The sequence below is a fragment of the Micropterus dolomieu genome, linkage group LG08 (assembly GCF_021292245.1).
Source record: "Micropterus dolomieu isolate WLL.071019.BEF.003 ecotype Adirondacks linkage group LG08, ASM2129224v1, whole genome shotgun sequence".
Lineage (NCBI taxonomy): Eukaryota > Metazoa > Chordata > Actinopteri > Centrarchiformes > Centrarchidae > Micropterus > Micropterus dolomieu.
In genome coordinates, this window is record NC_060157.1 from 5,735,960 (window position 1) to 5,757,620 (window position 21,661).

General features: G+C 40.5%; 1 protein-coding gene across 5 annotated transcripts in view; it reads right to left on the reverse strand.

The window, feature by feature from the left end:
• The window catches only part of nckap5l (NCK-associated protein 5-like), a 41,630-nt gene extending 20,015 nt beyond the window's left edge, over positions 1-21,615 (reverse strand). For 2 of the 5 annotated variants that reach the window (XM_046055776.1, XM_046055779.1), the window contains exons 1-2: positions 21,467-21,615; positions 2,425-2,510 (exon numbers count right to left, since the gene is read on the reverse strand). The gene's annotated coding sequence lies outside the window, so the exon portion shown is untranslated. Of the gene's footprint in view, positions 1-2,424; positions 2,511-2,737; positions 2,902-4,923; positions 5,228-21,466 lie in introns of those variants that run through there. The other 3 variants (XM_046055777.1, XM_046055780.1, XM_046055778.1) reach the window with 2 other exon arrangements.
• Positions 21,616-21,661: the final 46 nt, after the last annotated feature.

Consider the following 21,661-nt stretch of genomic DNA (forward strand, 5'->3'; position numbering starts at 1 on the left):
GCACAAAATATAAGCAAGATTGTGGATGAGAGAATCAAAAAGAAAATGAATGGTAAACATCATCTTTGATTGTGGGAGTATTTATCACTACTTTTTGACATTTTGTAGACCAAATGATTAATCAATTCATTGAGGAAATAATTATCAGTTCAATCAATAATGAACAAAAATAGTTAAGATACTATCACAGGGTAAGTTTAATGTGTAATGAGTAGGGATGGGGATGGATACCCAGTTCTAAGGGGTATCATCAGACTGCAGCCTCTGTCTGCTCTCTGTCGGCTCCTACACAAAACGTGTCTGTACATACACACACCCCCAGTGGCCAGCAGAGGGAGAGGCCGTTTGGTCGCGGTGGAGACGGTGAAGTTAAGTTGGCTCCAAACTACTCGAGTTGCCGGCTTTGCTGTGACAGCAACACTCGTTACTGTAAAGTCCTGGATATACTTGCTTTTAACTATGCGTTTGAACCCTTGGGCACAAAGCTGTTTGCGTCGCCGACGCCTGTCTACGCCTATACTTTGTTAAAAAGCAAGTATATCCAGGGCTTAAGTATGTGCAATAAAGCCTTTGCGAGTAAAAAGACAATATTTTATCTATACCTACACCTGTGTGTAGGGTAAACATGTAGAAAGGGCTCATTTAAACTGCTCTGTCCTCAGTCTCTCATCCTGTACGTTTTATACAAGCACAGCTAACGTTAGCTTGGCATTAGCCAAATGTTACAAACAACTTAAATTGAAAGTAATCTGTCCGTAGCAGCCGCTCCTCCTACCACATAACGTTACCTGCAGGCAGTGAATAACAGCAGAGAAGAGGAGGAGGAAGAACTGATACTGACTGAATCTTTTTTCTAAATGTCATTCAGTATTGTGATATCAGGTGTTGAATTTATTTGCTGTTGTAAACAATAATGTTGCTGCTCTAGAAACAACATTTTGTTGTATTTAAAATATTAAATTCTAATCCTATAATTAATTAAAAAAACAACCAGGCAGTTAATATACACACTTCAATATTTGTTTATTTATTGCAAGTCATGTGTTATCTCAATTTATAACATTAAATATTTACATCTTACCGTGCAGGCCTACCTCATGCCCGTTGGGTCTGGTCTTACCAAATAACCATCACCAAATAATAGTAAAGTATCGATAGTGGTATCGATAAAGACTCTGATCATTAAGCAGTCTCATTAATGGTAAATTAATGATCCCCATCCCTAGTATCGAGTGTAATATTCTATCCTTTATGCTTACCCAATAACAAACAATCATGTTTGAACGTTTGGAATAAAAGTTTCTGTCACTATAAAAATGAAAAAGAAATATACAACAGACTACAAGAAAGGGTGCTGTTATTGATATTAAAAAAGACAAACAGAAGCAAACAGATAAGTGTGGAGGGTCAAAGTCAGCACAGGGATTTTTGTTGTTTTTGATAATCCACCCTTCTCAAAAAACACAGCCACTAAATGCGACACTGCCAAGTGTAAACAAAGTGCAGCGAGGCTCAGCGTTCGCAGCTTAAAGCTCCATTCATGGAACAACACAGGGAGGATCATGTGTTCGCCTCTGAGCCAAGTGAGCATGTGGTGCTTTTGTTCCTCCTAAAATGACTCAAATGGATACCTGTACATGAAGAATGTGAGCTGTGGGGACACTGGTGTGCATTCATCTGCAAACAAATAAGGTGCAACTTGTCACCAGAGGAAAACTAACATGTCATCTACTGAAAATAAACAGCCATGGTGTCCTTTAAACAAATTAGCCAGCAGTGTCTGCTGCAAGGTCGATTTAACTCTTTAATGGGTGAACACCACTAAGACACAAAGCTTTTAAAACAAGATTTCAGTAAAGCAAGTTTCTTCCAACGGGCTTGATTCCGAACAAGCACAGAGGAAATCAAATGGGAAAGTGCTGTCAAAAGCAAATGTTTAGGTTTTTAACGTTTGATCGGACAAAGCAAGGTCAATATTGATTACTCCATTGACAGAAAATAATTTAAATTAATGAATGAAGCAAAATCACAGCTTCTCAAATGTGATGATTTGCTGCTTTGTATCTCTGAATGCTGAATATCTTTGCGTTTTGGACTGTTTGGAATTGTTGACGGGAATTTTTCGCAACTGTCTGACATTTTTTGGACTAAATAATAATTATATATATATATATAATAATTAATCAATCAAGAAAACAACTGGCAGATTAATTAAGAATGAAAAAAGTATAGTAACAATTATCACACCTTGGGTTCTGAGAAATTGTGATGGACATTTTCCATTTTTTCAACATTTATTATCATTGTTTAAGAAGAAGACTGTATTCTGAAGATAATCAAAATGATTGTAGTTGTAGCCCTAAAGAAGTGATAGATAAAAAAATCCCCAACCCCCAAAAATGAATACATAATGAGCAAACTCACCTGTGGTTTCAGCTCTCGTTGTGATCCTTGAAGAGGAGTCAGTCTCCTGTCAGGCACCTCTGTCTCCCAACAACAAAACCAAGGAGCTAAGGGAGAGAAAACACAAGGACACATTTTAATTAATAAACTCCCTGCCTCTTTCTTTCTGCACCAGGCTGTCTGGTGAAAAAACCCTCCGGACATCTCTGCCAGTCCTACTTGTGTCTTAAATCATGATTTGGAAACCACAAGATTTGGCCGTGTGTAATGAGAGTTTGAAAAGATTTGACGGCGGGAATTTTTGGGTGGTCGGTTGGTTTGAGACCAATGTCACCTCTGTTATGGGCTGCGGCGGGCAAAGGCTGCAGCCTTCCTCCTATCTGCGAGTGAACAGGAAACCGGTAGGAGAGGAAGATGCTCCATTGCCCTCGGGAGATACCAGCACTCGGCAGACGCCAGCCATGCCAAGACCACAAGCCCCCACTCGGTTATCTCGCCCTCCTCCTCAGCCTCGCCTCCTCTCGTCTTTCCTTTCATCTCTGAGTCATTGTAAAGTGTAATGAAAGAAAGCTGGATGAATAATTCAGCAGATACAGCATTTAAGAACTCCCCTTTTATGTCTTTCTGATAACTCAGGACACGCAGAATTTACACATCGAGTGCCACACAATGATTTTTTTTGTTTTTAGTCCAATATGGGATTCCCCATTAACAGAGTTCCCTGTTAATTATGTTCACTTTATATAAACCCTAAATCGGACACCACGTCTGCTGCAGCGTCTCTTCAGCCGGTGTTTTGTCTGATCACTTCAGGTATGTTTAGGTGGCAAGCTGCAGCATTAACTCTTCATTTACAAAAGAGGTCTACAGGGAAACAGGGTCTGATCCGTTTAGATCTTGTCAAACTAAAATGGGATTAGAGGTGTTGAGCATCTGCCCCCTCAATCTGGGTTTTAATAGAGCAAGAGCAGATGATCCGGTCTGGCAGTGTCCTCCTCGGTACACCTGGTCCTGGGAAAGGAAACAAGCCGCGATCCGTGTCATGAGGCAAGATCACAAAGATGGCAGATCACAGAGCTTGAAAATAAAAAGCACATGAGACCTCGACGACTGCACAGCACCAGTATTTAATTCACAGACGACAGACTTTGATTTTAGACGGCTGGATGCTGAAAAAATTACGAAATATTGAGTGAAGGAAATTCAGGTATTTAAAAAGAGGTTTGGTGAGATGCTGCACATGGAGGATGAGTAGATAAGATTTCATGAAATGAGGGCAAGACTGGGAAGAAAAAAAAAAAAAAAAAAACTATTTCAAAGGCGACTCAGCCGAAGAAGAGAGAAGAAATGCACAAAAGCTTCTTAAATCATGTCAGTCGCACTCTTGGGGATTTGGTATAGGCAAGGCCGTCTCAGGATATGTCAAACACCACCCTTTCCATCTGCCAATCGCAAAAAGGCACAGATTAAAGTTCTTGCTGTGTAGGCAAAGTGTGTAGGTGGAAGATGTAAACAATGTGACAAAAATATAAATCCTCACATGGTTGAATTAAAGAAGATTGGGGGAGACTGAATCTTTCACCCCCAAATAAAATGTAGGCCAATGTCTGTTTTTTGCAGACACACTATTACCAAACGATTGTCTGCATCATTAACAAAGATGTAGATAAATATCAAAGAGGAGGAGAGATGTGGGTGAGACAGAATCAGGCTGGCGCACCCCCTCTGCGCCGTTTCCTGTCTGATGTTTGGCTATATGAACCGAGACGAATCGTACACAAGCAATATTTGGGATGAGGAGCGGAGGCAGTGGAGAGGAGTTGGGGGAGGGGGTATGGAGGAGGGGAGCTCCCTTCCCAAAAGGCCTGAAAGGTTGGATGTGCGCCATGTATGTCTGAGAGCAATCAAACTGAAACGCAGGGATCCTTTTTAAATCTGTGCCAGGCAACCTCCACACCCTGAAAGGAAACACATCATGGGTCCTCCATCTCCGATACAATGCAAACTGTGTTGTCAACATTGAGGCTGCGCTGTCCACCACCACCGTACACGTTTGGCAGATTTATGACACATTGTTAGCTACAACCAAAACAATCCGACACGATTCTGTGGTTGCTCAGGCCAAAATAAAAAAACAAAGCTGTGCGCTAGCAGTGCTCAGTTTGCTGCTGTCCTGAAATGTAAGCTAGTCCACGGACATTAATGCTAATCTAAACACATACAACACACAGTAGATCAGACCTGCCCTGTCCTGAGTGTCATCTCAAGTCCACTCATGTCAAGTCAACACCATAAAACCTCACAAAACATGTGTTCCCTCACTGTCACATCACTTAATTCTCAAACAATTCTCAAGTAAATATGGGCACTACAGCGGCTTCATTTTGACACAGAAACGCCGTCACAACAGGCAGATGCAGCGAGAAGCCCAGAAAACACCATGTCAGCCGTAGAAATTCAAATCAGGTTACTGATTTACAAATCCCCCTTCGCTAAAGCACACATTCTGGGTCAGCTCACCTTGCTCCCGCTGCCTTTTCAGTCATCCAGTCAGCACATCCGAGATCCCCTCACAGCAGAATGAAACGTAAGGCACCAGAGGAACACAAGAAAAGAGAGCGACAGAAAAAGGCCACAACCTTACATGTCTGTTTTCCGGCCGCTGAGAGGATTATTTTCCCCCCGTTAAAAGTGCCGTCACCCTGTGAGTGTGGCGAGGAAGCCGGTTTCCTCTATGCTATAGGTAGAAAAGGCCTGTCCTTGGGCATGTGCATTGTGTGTGTGTCTGTGCTGTCTGCAGAGGCTGCCGTGTCTCCCATTGTTCCAGGGTGAGTGAGGCAGGCTTCCTACTCCAATAGACCCTGCCTACTACAACAGCTGTGGACCAGCCCCCACCTCTCTGCTGCTCTGGTTCTCCAACTCCCCTCCTCCTCCTCCTCCTCCACCAACTCCTGCTGCTGCTGATGCTAAACATTAACCCTGCAGCTGCCGGCTCAGGACATAAAGAGGTGGAGAGGGGGGTTGTGTTTCAAAAGAGACCCTACCATGTAACGGACAAAGGAACGTAACAGAGAGAGGATATCCGACAGCCGGGCTGAACTGACAGGCATTCAGTGCCCTAGAAAAAAAGAAAAAAGAAAAAAAAAATACTACAGGCTCTGAGCTAAGAGGATTGTCTTTCTCAATCACACTGGTGGTAAGTGTTGGACTGTGTCCTGTGAGACTGCGCTGAGGAGAAGAGAAATCACTGGAGATCCAAATTCATTCACAACAGGAAGTCTAGTAAAACTAACCGTAACTGTTATTTTCATGATCAGCTAATTTATTTGGTCCATAAAATGCTAGAAAATAGTGATATAATTGTTTCCTAAAATCAAAGAAAAGTTATAAAATGTTCTACTCTGTATGCGTCTTCGTCATAATTTAAAAAAACACAACAAAAACTGATCTAAGGGATCTGTGTCAAGATTGTTTGTTATTTATGTATTAAAAAAATGTACTATCATCAGATATATCCTGGTGACAAGCTTAAGTGAAAAGTAGAAAATCTTCACATTTAAGAAGCTGGAACCAGCAAATTTATGGCATCTTTTAGGGCTGGGCAATTAATCAAAATTTTAATCAAAATCACAATATGGCCTACTGCAATTTTCAAATCACAGGAGGCGCAATATTTGTTAAAGGTTGTGTCAAAATACCATTTTAAATTAAATATTGTCTTGATGCAGAGATGTCCTGGCCTATACACCATATTATAGAGACTTAAGAAAACATCTTTGTTTGGTAGAGATCTCCGCAAAAATCACACCAGTCATTCCCTCAGTATCGCAAATCATATCGCTATCAGTCAAAATAAATCACAATCAGATATTTTTTCAAAATCGTTCAGCCCTACCATCTATGCTATTCCAAAATGATTCACACTATGTAGGGTTGCGACTGTTTTCATTATCAATTAATCTGGAGCTGCAACGATAGCCGATAGGTCAAATCGACAGAAAAACTACTATTTTGATCTAAAATGTGATGATTTGTTGCATCTGATTGTAAACTGAATATTTTGAGAGTTTTGGACTGTTTGCAGCATGATCATCTCGGGCTCTGGGAAATTAGTTGTCACCTTGCACTATTATCAGATCTTCTACAGAGAAACAGATTGAGAAAATGAATGGCATATCAATCAATACTGAAAATAATTGCTAGTTGCAGCCCTAGATGAATCTGCTGATTATTTTATTGATTGGCCCATAAACACTTTTCTAACACCTGTCTTAAGTGCGTGTTTTGTCCAACCAACAGTCCAAAACCCAAAGATATCAAGTTTTATATCACATAAAAAAAAAAAGCTGGAAATAGTCAATATTTGGTATTCTGCGCCAGAAAAATTGAAAAATGTACTTTATAGTTTCCCAGAGCTCAATGTGATTTATTTAAATTGCACGTTTTATCTGACTAACGGTCCAAAACCCATAAAATATTTAGTTTACAATCACACATAACAAAGGAAAGCATTAAATCTTCACATGTGAGAGGCTGGAATCGGAAATGATCTGGAATTTGTGCTTGAATAATCGTAATAGTTCCACAGGATTACTACAGCCGCAGCATGTTTCAACTATCTGTGTCGTGTCTGAACTGGTCAGCAGCGTTGAGGTTTTCTACACGTATCTCAGCACAGTGTCTCGGTGTGGTTTTATCGCTGCAGGTTTTCACCCTCTGTGACTCATCTGCTCTCGTTGTTAATGAAGCCACATCATCCTCATTCCCCCAGACATGCCAGACACACTAAACCAAGTCTGATGACAAAGTGACTAGGCGCCTAGGCAACAACAGCAGGAGGAGGAGGGAAACACGGGTTTCATTACTTGAATGTGGGAGGATAATACAATAAAGATAATAGATAGCAAAACATCTTCTCTCTTTTATAAACAACTAATTTGAAAGTTGAGCGATTCCTTTTTCAATTTGACCCTAATTGAGCAGACGAGAGACCTGACCTGAATCGACTCAGCCCCACACCAGACTTCCTATGGTCAAAAATCAAGTGCCCCAGGGTGCTCACATGAATGTCAGTTGTTTCAAGCAAATGTCATTCAGATTTGACCAAAACAGTCTAGCTAGTTTGTATACAAATGTCCCAGATTCACAGGAGAATTTCAAATTCTATGTCTGACATGAGCGGAGAGGCGAGCTATGCTTTCAAGCAAAAAGAAACTGACGAATCCAATGTGGAAAATCAGGGGAAACCCAAAGACAAAATACAAGTGAATCAATTCAAATGAGATGAGCGCCTATAAAAAGGAGGAGAACTGCACAGGTCATCAAGATTTAACCATGACAAAGAATAAACACACAGCAGACGCTGAGCTTCACATCAAAAATCACCCAGATCAAAAGGAGCTTGTGTCTGTTGAGGTTTTATCCTCTTATTACTAACACATATGGCTGCCCTGCCCAGTCTGTCCTCATCTCCAGGCCTCTAATCTGTGTCCACCTAGTGGTTGAGAGAGAGAAAACCTGAAACTGACCTGAGACAGGTTAACAATCTTGTCTTAAAAACATTACTGACTAGCGTTAAATATATATGCAATTTGAATGACGTCACTTCTGACAAACTGTACCCCCGCTCTCCATTAAACACCAGCCACGCTCTGAAATCTACAGCATAACACAATGTAGGTTTCTATTTCTTTAAGTAATAAAAATTCTATCTAAAACAACATGTTACAGGCTAACATGTATATTAGATTGTACTTTGCATGGAATTATAAATGACTTTTCTTTGTTTTAAATATCGGCATTACATATTTGCCTTGGGTCACCCTGCTCGACCACATGTAACAAATTTGAAAGCCAATCGCTCTCTAGCAAATGCCAATGCAAGGCAAACTTGTCAGTACCAAGAGCGAGAGTTCGCATTAGCATAAAGAAATTTTGACTAGCTACTAATTTGAACGCACTTTAAATAGTAGCACCATTGTATGTTTCACAACCACTAACGCTGTGTCCGCCACTGCCAGTTAGAAGCTACCAAACTACACAAACAAATAAAAGATGCTAACAACAATTACCATTCTGAAACATCTGCTATGCTGAGTTTAGCTCACAACAGACTCCTCATCTTAGTCTGCATTTGTAAGCTGTGAATGAATCTCTCCAATGTTTCCTCCAACACTAGCCACCTTGATGCTCTTTTACCGTCAACCTAGCACAAGCAGCCGTGGCATTCATAGATCCATAGTAGATGTATTTCGAGCACTTGTTTAGAATGTGTTTTTTTTTATGTGGGAAAACCATGTTAAACAAAATATTAAAATCATGGTAGAGTATTAGTATTCATACTTTAAAATGTGTCTGGAGGGGAACTTAAAGCAAAAGTCTTGCATGACGTAATGTAGCACAAGTACTAATTATGCAGAATTACCCATTTCAGAATAAGATATATATTATTGGATTATAATTAGTGATGCATGATTATGTAGATCATATTGCAGCTGATAGATAGATAGATAATCTGAATCTGCAAAGTAACTACTAACTTAAGCTGTCAAATACATGTAGTGGAGTGAGTACAATGTTTTCCTCTGAAATGTAGAATTTGTTTTTCCATTTACAAGGTCTACAAGGTTTTTGCTGCTCACACACACACACACACACACACACACACACAGGATGTTGGCCAACTATCGGGAGCAATTTGGGGTTTAATGTTTTGCCAAAGGACACCTCGACATGTGGACAGGAGGAAGTGGGGATCAAACCGCTAACCCTGCCTGTGTCAGTGGACGACCCACTATCTCCTGAGCCACAGCCACTCCCATGTAGCACAAAATGGGACTAGTCAGTAAATTAGTTACAATCCATCACTGCTGGTCATGATAAGATCCTATAATGCGTTTCCAACATAAGAGATGGGGGACAAAATCCAGAGGAAAAATATCTATTCCAAAATTAATATTAATCCAAGATTAATTTATCGTTGTCGTTTTAGTATGAACGTCTTTGTGTCACTGTCCCTTCACTAAAGCTCAGGAAGGATACTCTTGCAACGGAGATGCAAATCCTTGCTGCGTTGTGCTGACATGCATAGTCAAACCAAGCCATCACATGTGTATGGAAAAGGGCTATTAAGAGTACATTTCCACCCACCTGAGCATAAAAGCCAGAAATTTGAGAAAGAAATTACAGAAAGTATCACCCAAAAGTTCTTTACACTTGGCTGAGGTGGAAAAGTTGGTGTATCAATACAAGCGAAGTTCAATGCAAACAGACTTAGTGACTTACTTTTGCCGATTTTCTGGAAATTTGCATGAAATTTGCGCTAAAGTTTGATGGAAGCCTGGCTGCTGTCCAGGGAAACACAACGAGGGACTATCATACTAAAAGATATCCTACAGATTTACCTAAAACTCCATCTATTCCACTGACGATAGGCTTGGAATAAATAAAAAACTTAAAAGCTGAGCTGCTGGTGATAGAAGTCACTGTTGCATGTATGACATTGTCTAGCCTTCAACGCTGCTTCATCCGTGTTCTCTGGCTCACCTTTATACTCGGGACTAAACCCAAAATACTCCATACAGGGGCAGAAGCATTTGACTTTTTTTACCTGTAACCCAACCATTCGCGGTCGCCTTCAAGGAGCTCCTTTTTGTGTGCGTGGTGAGCAAGAGAGTGAGTGAAGCACAGTGAAAGCAGCAAGGAGCGGCTGTATTTTTTTACGATATTGCAAGTCATACTTTCAGGATTTCTATATACACTGAAAAACCATAATTATGTGCTCCCTGATTTACTACCACTGAGGTGCCCTTGAACAAGGACCTTAACCCCCAACCGCTCCAGTGGAGCTGCTCAGTGGCCAGCAGATCAGACTGTGGTTGTACTGGGCAGATTCCAGGTGTGAATGTGTAACTGTGCAAATGTGATGATGGTCTTCCTGCAAAAGTGAAGCTCCCCTAAATAAATAAAGGTAATAATAATTTTAAAAAAGTTCATATAAAAGCGGGAACCTCTGGGTCTGAAAAGTGAAGCCAATGTGGAAGTGCCTTAAACCTGCATTCTTTCTGATGGCCGGCACTGGTTGCACAAAGAAGTCCGTTTGCATTGGACTCTAACAAAATGACCCAACTTCTCTCGATTTATTACCTAAGTAAACACTTTCCTAATGAGTTTATGGTCTCTGTTGCTAGTTTTAAGTCTTTTTCAGTACAGCATGATGTTCATATTGTAAATTATGGTCCCATTCAGCGGAAAAGAGACGATTAAAGCAATATGCTTTAGAGCGTGGTTACCTTGTGATTGACAAGTTGCTACCACGTCAGTCAATCATGATCAAGGCGAGTCGTATCCACTGCACTGTGTACATTTAACAAGTTGTGAACTACTTTTAGGGTGGAACTTTCACAGTGTGTTTACAGTTCATGAAAGTTAATTGTAACTGGTGTAACTGACGCAAATCTGATTTTTTTTTTGCTCATCTGTGGGTCAGATCTGATGTTTTTATAACAGTGTGAACAGCCCAAGTCACGTGGAATCTGATCTTTTCCAGTTCAGATTTGGGCCAACTCCTGTGAAAATCTGGAGTGTTAGCAAGTGTGAGCTAACTGGAGCTAACCTCTGTGGCTCCTTATTTACTTCAGCATTACAGCGTGCTGCGTGTGGTTCACTTGCAGGCCATGGACAGTTCACATTGGAGTGTGATATGGGCCGCATTTAACTACAATGTGAACTGGCAATCGAAAAAAGTTTTGGACAATAAGGTTTGCAGTGTGAACGTAGCCTATGGTTCAAAAGACACAAGATGGCAGCAGTCCAAATGCCACAGTTGTAGTCCACAAACTAATGGGTGACATCAAGGCGGCTATGTCAACTTCTTTTATACAGTCTATGGTTCATTTAGGTATGTCAGTGTTGTTTTAGGACATGTGAGCCCATCCTTTAATCACCAAATGCTACACATATTACCTAAAAAAAAGCTGAATGAAGGATGGTCACACCTCTGCTATGTCAGACATTAATGCACACAGACATCCGTATGGCATGAATGGGACACTGAGGCACTGGCTTCCCTTCTAAGAGGGTCAAAGGCTGAACCAGCCGCATTGACCTGAATGAGAGCCGGTCACATGGTCCCCCTGGAGCAAACACAAGGGAATGAGGATAACTCTCAACATAAAAAGGCCTATTGTCACCCCCTCCACTATCCACTTTCCCCCAAGTAAGGATCTTCACTTAACTGCTCAGAAAACTCAATGGTGATGTGTGTAACATAAAGATCCGGACATAATAACGTCAAGGGGCAATAAAACCTATGTCTTAAGAGAAGGAAACTTGCCTGGAAACTAACTGGAAGAGAACTTCTCCTATAAGCAGACTGGACCAGCACGTGACCGATTTGAAATTCAAAGCAAACAACATGTAAAGCAGGACTTGTCACACCGTTGTCACACCGACTGACACCTCCTTTTCAAGCAAGCAATTTACTCACATGCAGCTGATTACATGAAAAGGTGACACAGGAAATTCCACCCCTGAAAACAAAGAACAATATCTTCCAAGCAACAAAGACTTTAGTCGATTAACCAATTAGTCAACAGACTAAATGACAAGTCCCAGCTTGTCAACTGAATGGCTGATGCTTTTGTTTGTCATACATGACAGTGAGCTGAATATCTTTGGTTTTTGGGCTGTTTCTCAGACATCAAGCAACTGGAATAGGTCAAACTTTAGGAAATTATAACAGGTAATTTCTAAAGCTGAAACACTTGGCTGATTAACTGATTAGTTGATCAACAACAAAATAATTTGCAGCTATTTTGATAATCATCAGTAATTAGTAAGTAATTTGTCAAACACAAAATACCAAACATTACCAAGTCGAAGCTTCTGAATTGTGAGGATATCCTGCTTTTCTTTCTTGTACTAAATGTATATTTATTTTTTATTTTTTTTGGGGGGGGGGGGGGGGGGGTGGTTTTAAAAAGACTTAAAGTTTCAAGAAACAGTGATGGACATTTTTCACAATTTTCTGACATTTTGTAGCCCAAAGAATAACGAGGAATTAATGGACGAAATAGTCAACAGGTTAGTTAATGATAAGTACCATAACTTTCTGGTTTCTTTTTAAAAAAGGTTCCTGTTATTTTGTAAGTACATCTAAATGTGAAGATATTCTACTCTTACTCTTCACACATCATAGCAAAATGAATATTTTGGGGACTGCTGCTTAGACAACTTGTGGGGATGTTTCACTATTTTCTGACATTTTATATCCTAAACAAGTAAATCGAGAAAACTGGCAGATGAACCTGATACTGAAAATAATCGTAAGTTGCAGGCAGCCCTATTAAAGCCACAGAAAGCAGGGATCCGTTAGCAGATGGTCCACTGTTACGATTTCTGAAGCGAGGGAACTGTCAGGGAAGTTCTGAATTAAGAGCTGTAAATCAGACTCATGGGATACAAACCCCCATTGAGGGGGCAGACAGTTTAACGGGCAGTAATGTGCACAGCTCCATGTGAGGATGAACAGCTAATCCACCTACAAGAAATGTGACACTCCGGCCCAAGATGTGCAGGGTCTACAGCTGGGGTCATGAAAACCCTGGTGGTGTCGGTGGAGGCCTCTGGTGTTAGTTTATTCAGGCTTCATTAGGAAGTCAGGAGTTGTAGCCACTGAGCCGTCATCAGTGGCTGCCTCCAGTCTGGCTTGGAGGTGTTAGTTCGCAAAGCCAGGAGAAATTACATTCACATGTAGAGTTAAACTTTTTCTTGAATTAATTTTTTTTTAGATAATTAAAGTAATTTTTAAAGTAAAAATGCAACAAAAAAATCTTTTCCATACTTCTTAGCCTTTTTAGACACTAAACTGAACACATTTTTGTTTTGGACTGACAAAACTATTGAAATCTCTCACCTTGGCTTTTGTGAAATTGTGACAGGCATAGTAATTGATTAATTAAGAAAATAACCATCAGCTTAATCAATGATGAAAATGATTGTTAATTGCAGCCCTATTGTTTTACTAACTTTTCTTTTATCAGTCTCATTCCGGAGCTACGGTGATCTTAATAAATCCCTCACATGTGAAAAGATTCAAAGTATGCTCTCTAGTTCATGTCCGCTATCATAAAAGCCCGGTAATGAAAACCATTTGTCGTGGCCCCTACAAAGGCAGGTTTCATACCACAGTAAATACTCCTGAGAGAGGTGGCGTCCCCCTGCCAACCAGACTCCGAGCTGTGTAACCAGACTGTGTTTTGTCCAGCTCCACACTACATTTCCATGTGTGTCAGCAAACGTCTTTAATACCTGATTCTCAGTGAGTCATATTCGCACCACACTCCTGAACCCTGACATGCCTGGAAAGTATGTGGAGGTTGAACAAGACTGGCACTGGTGAGGCCAGACAAGTTAATCCGGGTCATAAGCAGCCAACATGTCCAGTCTATAGAGCTGCTGTAGTAGTATGAGCGCAATGCAAGACAAAATTTCTCTTTGGGCTTAAAGGGAAACTTCGCTAAGTGTCTGACATTATAAACGGATCCCTACAGAGATGGACCTATTTTTAAACCAGATACAGTCACTGTATTGCTCAAAGCCACCAGACTCCATTAATAAAAACAGCAATTTTATCTTGCAGAACATGGGAGTTGCTGATCTATCGCTGCCTCCGTCAGTTAGTTTGTCTGTGTTATTGTGTTACTTATTGTGTTTTAAAGGGTTAAAAACACCAAGGTTGCACAAAAACTCAAACTAACTGATTGAGGCAGCGTTAAACCAGAGAGGTAAAATTAAAATGTTTGTCAAGGGAGTCTGGTGGCTTTGACGATAAAATAATAAAAGCAATAAAAGCCACTGTTTCTGGTTAAATAAGAGGGATCTTACTCTTTTAAAAAAAAAAAAAAAGTCTATTCCTGTAGGGATCCTTTCCATAATTTTGTCAGACACTTCTTTTTGAGCCTGTCAGTTAATAAGTCATATAGACACAAAAACATGGGAAAATAGGGTCCAGCTTTAAAAATACCTAACTTAGCCTTTAACTCTAATTTCTAGGATCATGAGGCGTGCTCCCTTTTAACAGCAGCAGATAACAAATCACCAGTTACGGTTCAGTGAAGCCAGGTAACCTAAAGTGAGCCGGACTAAGTTGAACTTTGTGATACAGGCTCCACACATGTGGAGAACAATGACGGCTGATAACAGAAGGTATAGGAGGAGCGTGAGTGATCTGGCGGTGGGTAGTGTCTCCACATCTGGCCACATCTGGCCACCAGCCGCAGAGGCTCAAACTCAACCAGGACTCAGCCGAGCAACGCATTCTCATCATCCACATCCTTTTCCCAAGGCCTGGCCAAGAGGAAGACCTATTTATGGTACAGAATAAAAGATAATATAGGAGGGGGGGGGGGGGTTATATATGGAGATTCCTGTCTTAGCCTCCAAACAATCTGCTCCCCATCCACACCGACAAGCACAATCTCCATGGGAAGAGATGTTTTTCAAGGCATATAGGTCGAGCTGATCGAGAGCTTTTGAAACAGGAAGCTTACGAGAACTTGAAAATACAGAAGTACCAGCAGTTCACTAAGCACCTTGTGGGAGAGGGTTTAAGGATTGAAAGGTGGTGGTGGAGTGGGGGGAGGGTGCTTAAAGCTCCTCAATAACAACTTTATTTTAAGACAAATGAAAATAAACTGCAGCGGTGCACAAAGGAACACTGTTCAACACAAAAGGAAAAACGACAGCCTGAATTTAGACAAAACCTCCAACTCTCGCTGTGATTCTTTATCTACAAACCTTAATCCAAGTTAACACGGGTCACAACTCAAAAAATAAATCTGAGAGGAGAATCATGGTTGTGATTGATTGTGTCGGCATTAAAAATTAATCATTTTTTGGGTCAACCAGGACATTGTGGGGACCCGGTTTGCTTGAATTGATTAAAGCTACATTCCAAGCCATATTTTCTTTGGCCGGACTGATGAATTGAATGTTTGTTACAGCTGCAGCAGGCTGAAGCAGTGTTTTGCCAACTTCAATGTTTGTATGACCACAGATTCCTCTGTAGGGTGGATTTTGAATGAGTCCTCTGCAGCTAGTGTGAGCCATTTGCTCTCTCGCATACTATCAGGATTCCTCAAGTATATTCAATCATTTGATAAAAACGGGCTCTGGCAGTTTATGAGAAGATGGAAAAACACAAGGCCGAGGCTTCGACTTGTTCTTTTCGACTTCTTCTGCAAATATTCTCGCTGACATGCATACAAACAATCACAACAAGCTTGAGATGAGGCGGCTGAGTTCAAAAGGGACTATGCAGGCGAACATAATTCCTTTGATCTAAATATCTGCATTGTGTGCGTGTAAACAGTCGTGATGATGATGAGGAGGATGATGCTCTCACTGCTCTCCCTCCTGCTGTGAGCTCTGTTGTATTGCGCAGACTCCGTGGGGTAACTGATGAATATTTTGCAATGCTAATGCAGGCTCCAGAAGTGCCTTTGGTGTATAACCATGGTAACTACAGTACCTGCATGCATCAGACAGCGGGGCGATAAAGGGCTGAACTGATAGCTGATAAGGAGAGGACCCAGCTCCGGCCCAGCCTATCTTCAAAGCATGGTAGTTTATGCAGAAGAAGGTGGGGGGCGAAGCTGGAGAGATAGGCCGACTGCAGGAGGCTCTGACCTGTCTGCGCACCCCTACTAGTCTTCAATCTGACAAAATGATTGTCCCGTCGCTCTTTCCTCCCTTTAAATTCGGTGAACTACGACCTAACAAAGTCATATTTCACAGACCTACAGAGGCTGTAAGATCTTTCGCTCCATAAAACTCACATTCTGCCTCAAGATGCCTGAGTCAGTGTCACAAAAGACATTGCTGCGTCGAGCTGAAACAATTAGTCGAATAACTGATCAGTAGAGAAATCATCGTGAAATGTTTTCATGAATCGATGAATTCTTTAACCATATTTTAAGCAAATCCAGTGGGGAAAAAAAGCCAAATATTCATGTGAGACTTTTAAACAAGACATTTGAAGGCATCACATTGGACTCTGGGAAAGTGTGACGGGCATTTATTCTTATTTCTGACATTTCACAGACTAAATGATCAATAAATTAATAGAAAAAAACAATCGGCAGATCATGAGATTAATCATTAGCTGCAGGCCTATAGTATGTGCTCCTCTGTTTTATGACTGCAACTAACAAGTATTTTTATTATACATTAACATGTTGACGATTTATTTCATTCATTGATTTATCATTTAATTAGTTTCCCAGAGCCCAATGCGACGTCCTCAAATGTCTTGTTTTGTTCAATCAAGTCCAAAACCCAAAGACATTTCCTTTACTAGGATATAAAACAGAGAAAAGCGGCAAATATCCACATTTGAGATGCTAGAACCTGAGGCTTTAGAAATGCATTTAACAATTATCAAAATAGTTTAGTTTAATAGTTTATCCGTTTTCGGTCACTCACCTAATGAAATAAGTGACTGATCGTTTCAGTTCCAAATTGTTGAAAAGCAGCAAATTGTCACAACTGAGAGACGGAACTTGGGGATCTTTGGCATTTTTATTGACAAATGCCTTAAAGGATTAAGCAATTATTAAAATAGTTGCCGGTTAGTTTTCTGGGGTTCAGCCATGATTAATCGACTAACCCGTCTCAGAAATGTCCTTGTTAGTAATTGACAGAATGTGGAACAGTTTGTAGTAAAAATAATTCTTCCTAGCTTGACAGGAGGTGAAGAAGAATTTGCTTGTGATGGCGCTTCCTCGTTTCACTTCCTCTGTGACTCCACTTGTTTGTCATCAGGCTTGTTGGTGGATACTTGCTTTGATCAATTATATAAAATCATAGTAGACGAATCGGGTATTTGACTTATTGTTTCAGAGTCTATTATGCTTTGTTATGGAGTGTAACGCCCAATAAATACCCAAAAACCAGTTGACAGAACCAACAGCCAAATTAAACACTTACTCCATGCCACGTTTCCCCTCTATAATAAAGTCCGAACGCTGTATGTCTGTGTGAGCCAGCGGCAACAAGATGTGGGACACAAAGGCGTGCAGAACATCTGTGAACAATTAGAGGCGAACACAGCGAGCAAGCACTTATACTGCCCATTACACTTGAATAAGTCACTGGCCCTGCTTTTCATGATGTAATGCGGCACAGCTTGGATATGTAATCTCAAAGTTGCACTGGGACAGAGCGCTCACAAAACTTCAATCGAACTCAAACATGGGCACACGGACCGTAAATGTAATCTAGTGAGCGCAGAGTGGAACCACATTTATCTGCAGATCCTCCTTCTGCAGCTCTGAGGTCATTCCTCCGGATGAAACGCTCACAGTGCCGGTCCTCCTGTTCTTCACCAAATATTGTTCCAAATGTGACACATTTATTCTGACATCCTCCCAGCCTCCAAAGTTCATGTTTAAATTCTTTTAGCTAGATGCATCAACTAAGAACTAGCAACACAGTTAAGTATACTTTTCCACTGCTTCGTGTTTATGCCCTTGTGGTTGATTTTAAAGCCCCCCTGCACTCAAAAATGCCTTTTTGTGCATTCTTACTTCATTTGGATGCTTGACCTTCACTTTGCAGACTGATGTATGTGCAGGTACTTAAACACTGTTTTCACAGTCATCTGCTGAATGGAGAAAGTTTCTCTGGTAGTACGTACCAGAGTTAATTGTGGTCCAATATGTAATTTACAGGTGTGACGTGTGCATATAAAATTAACTTCTTAGTCTCAGTTAAACTTTTGAATTTAGAAATATTTGGATATTTATAGATTCTGGATATTTCAAAGAGGGGGAACGAGTAGAGCTCTTAAGCATTTTTAATCAGGTAATTGAGCTTTTATGTGATGACTGCATTTGTGAAAAAAGTTCTATACAGTGTTTTGTGGCTCGGTGTGAAGTCTGGTAAATTGCCTCAAGTGATATCAACCATGCGGCGGTTGAGGCTGAAGACTACAAGTTTGAAAATTAAAAAAAAAAAAGAAAAAAAAGAAGAGGATCTTCATGTTTTGAGGTTTATCCGAATGACGAAGACCGATCCCTTCGCCTCAAACATTTCCCTTTTCAGATCACTTTAGCTATGTTCACACTGCTGGCCTTAATGCTCACTTTTATTGCCCACATTGTTCACATTATGTTTTAAACGTAGCTCATATCAGACTCTATTGTGAACCGGCCACGGTCTGAAATAGACCCGCATGTGCAAAAGAATACTACGACGTCACACGCAGCACGCTGTCGTACAGAAGTAAACATGGAGCCCACAGAGGTTAGCGTCTACAGTTTTATTTTTAAATTGATTTCAGGTGGAAGAAACAAAATAATTTGTGAGCAAATGATCCGCTACTGCAGATCTCTGACGATGGTCGCTCTAGAGTTTCGTCAGTGGCATGTATTCGGATCTGACTGTCCAGACTGAAGTCGCATTTTATATAATCCGACCTGTATCCCATTTAGACCACATGTTAAAGTGGCCCGAATCCGAAATGGAAAAGATCATATTCCACATAACTTGGGCTGTTTACACTGAAGAAAGACAAGAAAATCTGATCTGAGTCACAATCATGAGGTCACTGTTGCTTTGTGCCATGCAGCCTACAAGTGTTTCTCACATGATATACGGTTTATGTCTGCCATTGCCAAAAACAACAAGCTGCAACATTACATCAACAGGCAATTTGGAAAAGCCACGAGGGATACGTCATTTCTTTTCAAAATCAAAATTAGGAAAAAGCAGTCTGCAAACACTAAAAGATTCAGTGAGCGTTTCATAGAAGCTCTTCAGTGAAACTTAAATATTTTACAGCCTGACTGCTAGCCAGTAATTCTGAGGGGTTTAAACAATCCTTCCCTCCTCACTTCTTCTGACCTAAAGCTTGGTATTTGTTCAGAAAACGACGAGACAATGAAAACAGCATGAGCGTATATCTGGCCTTACTCCAACAGGCACAGATCATTAAGCATGGATGTTTTCCCCCAACAAAAAAGGACTCTAACAGCTACATGGCATTAATGAATTAAAATCTTAATTATTTAATCTCTGACTAGGCCAACAAGTTATTAAGATTTGCACATTTTATTGCCAATAAACTCCTTCACAATGTGAAAACAAACAAGAAACAATCCACTCCTCCTGATCAGAATGCCATTCAGAAAATGTGTAAGGCATCACATTTACTGAAAAGCAGCATTGTTAAAAGTAGGATTCAATAACACGTCCTCACTGCCAATACTGCCCCAAATATGTTTCTGCACTGGCCAATATGGGCACCGATCCAAACCAAGAAAACTATTCTTTTTTAAGCAAAGTAAAGACGTATCTTAAGACTTTCGATGACCATTTGATGACCATCGATAAAAACGCAAAATGCAATTAAAAAAGATTTAGCAAATTAATCATAACGTACACGAAGCATGTCACTTAAACGGCCACTTAAGAGAAATAAACTTCAGACCTGTGAGGAGCGATGAGGAGACTGTAACTCAAATTAATTTATGAAAGAAACATAAATGCCATACTTTTATCATTTGAGGCGAGAACGCACATTCATTCGCATTTTCTTTTAAACTTACAGGTAAAGCCCAACGGACACTGGATTTCCTAAAACTGCAGTTTATTGTCACTTATTGTCACCAACATACACCGATAGATATATCTGCTATAAGCTAATATTGCAGATATATCGGTGTAGCTCTACTTTTCACCTGCGATGGTCAATTCAGTATCAAAAAGGAAATGGTTATGGCCATCTATTTTTCACAATTCTAAAAGCTTTTTATAAAGCAAACAATTAATTGTGAAAATAACTGTCAGATTAATCAATAACAAGTCATCTTTGCAGCTCTATATCTCCTGTTTTGAATTATTTGATTTCCAGTGATTTTTATGTTTGAAGTTATGACGATAATCTGCTTTGAATAATAATGTGTCTGCTGTGGGTTTTTCTTTTCACCTTTGTTTTGTTTGTTTTTTTATAACTTGTACTTCTCCCTCATTGAAAAATCCATAATCTACAAATATGTTGATATTTTCCCTTTTAATAGTTTAACAACTGGACACAAAGTGTGCTGGCAGATGAAGTTGCATATTGGACCACTATTGGCTGCCAAACTTGTTGTGACCTCTTACTACTTGTCTTTCTTTAACTCAGATTTCAGATGATCTCAGAGAGAAACTTTGCCAACCTTTTAGTATCAAACTCTGCGCATAAATTATTCTACACCGTGAAGGTCAAACATCCAAAAATAAGCACATTTTTAAATGAAGTGGGGGGCTTTAAACCAGAGGGTCAAAAAACAAACCCAAAGATCCTGCAGACATCCCTAATCTGTAGTGATGCAGGGCTAAATTAAGGTAAACTGATTACTTCATATCAGACCAACCTGAGTGGTTTATCCTCCACTAACATCCCTGCTGCGCAGATAGTCCCATCTTAATTCATTCATAACATTACTACTGCGGCTGGTTTAAGCCTGCTGTTGAATCAGTGCCTTTACTGCCTTTTCTCTGCATCGGTGTGAGATTAAAAATTAAAAATACCGTCAGTAGACTCGCGCACACTTAAAGGACTGAGCTGACAGTTCCTTTTCCATGTTCCCCTTTCAGGTTTCAACCTTCAAAACGAGGCTTTAACGGCGACATGACTGCATTATAGCCAGCATGTGATGCAGTTTAATGAAAAGAAACGCATTAGGAGTTAAAGGACAAGGTTTGGGAAAATGTGCATTTTCCTTTTCCTGGGACAGGCCCTCAAACCCCCCCAAAACCCTGCGCCGGATTGTGTCCCCTCCGACACGGGCAATGCTGTTACGCCCTTGCGTTTCTCCCACAAACACGGGAAAAGGCTTGGAAACAAAAGGGCGTTCAATGTTAATAACATGCTAAAACAGGCTATAGCCACATCTTTAGCTTTATAGCCGACCGGACCCTTCGCTTCACCGGTGATGTTAAATCAATGAACAGCATGCCAAACACTCAGAGTCTCGACCATGAAACGACATGTTCTAGTTTATTTTTTTTAACTCACCTCATTTGGTTTGAAGACGACGCTGCCGCACCATGATTAAAAAAAGAAATAAATACGTTGTTTTTTCCTTTAAACATGTATCTAGCTTGTGCTCATTTTTGTTGCGCTGTCGTCCTCTCCCTGCAGCAGCAGCCGCTTTCTTTCTCTGCTCGGCGTTTTCTGTTTTGGGTTGAGGAAAAGTGATGTCATTGCATG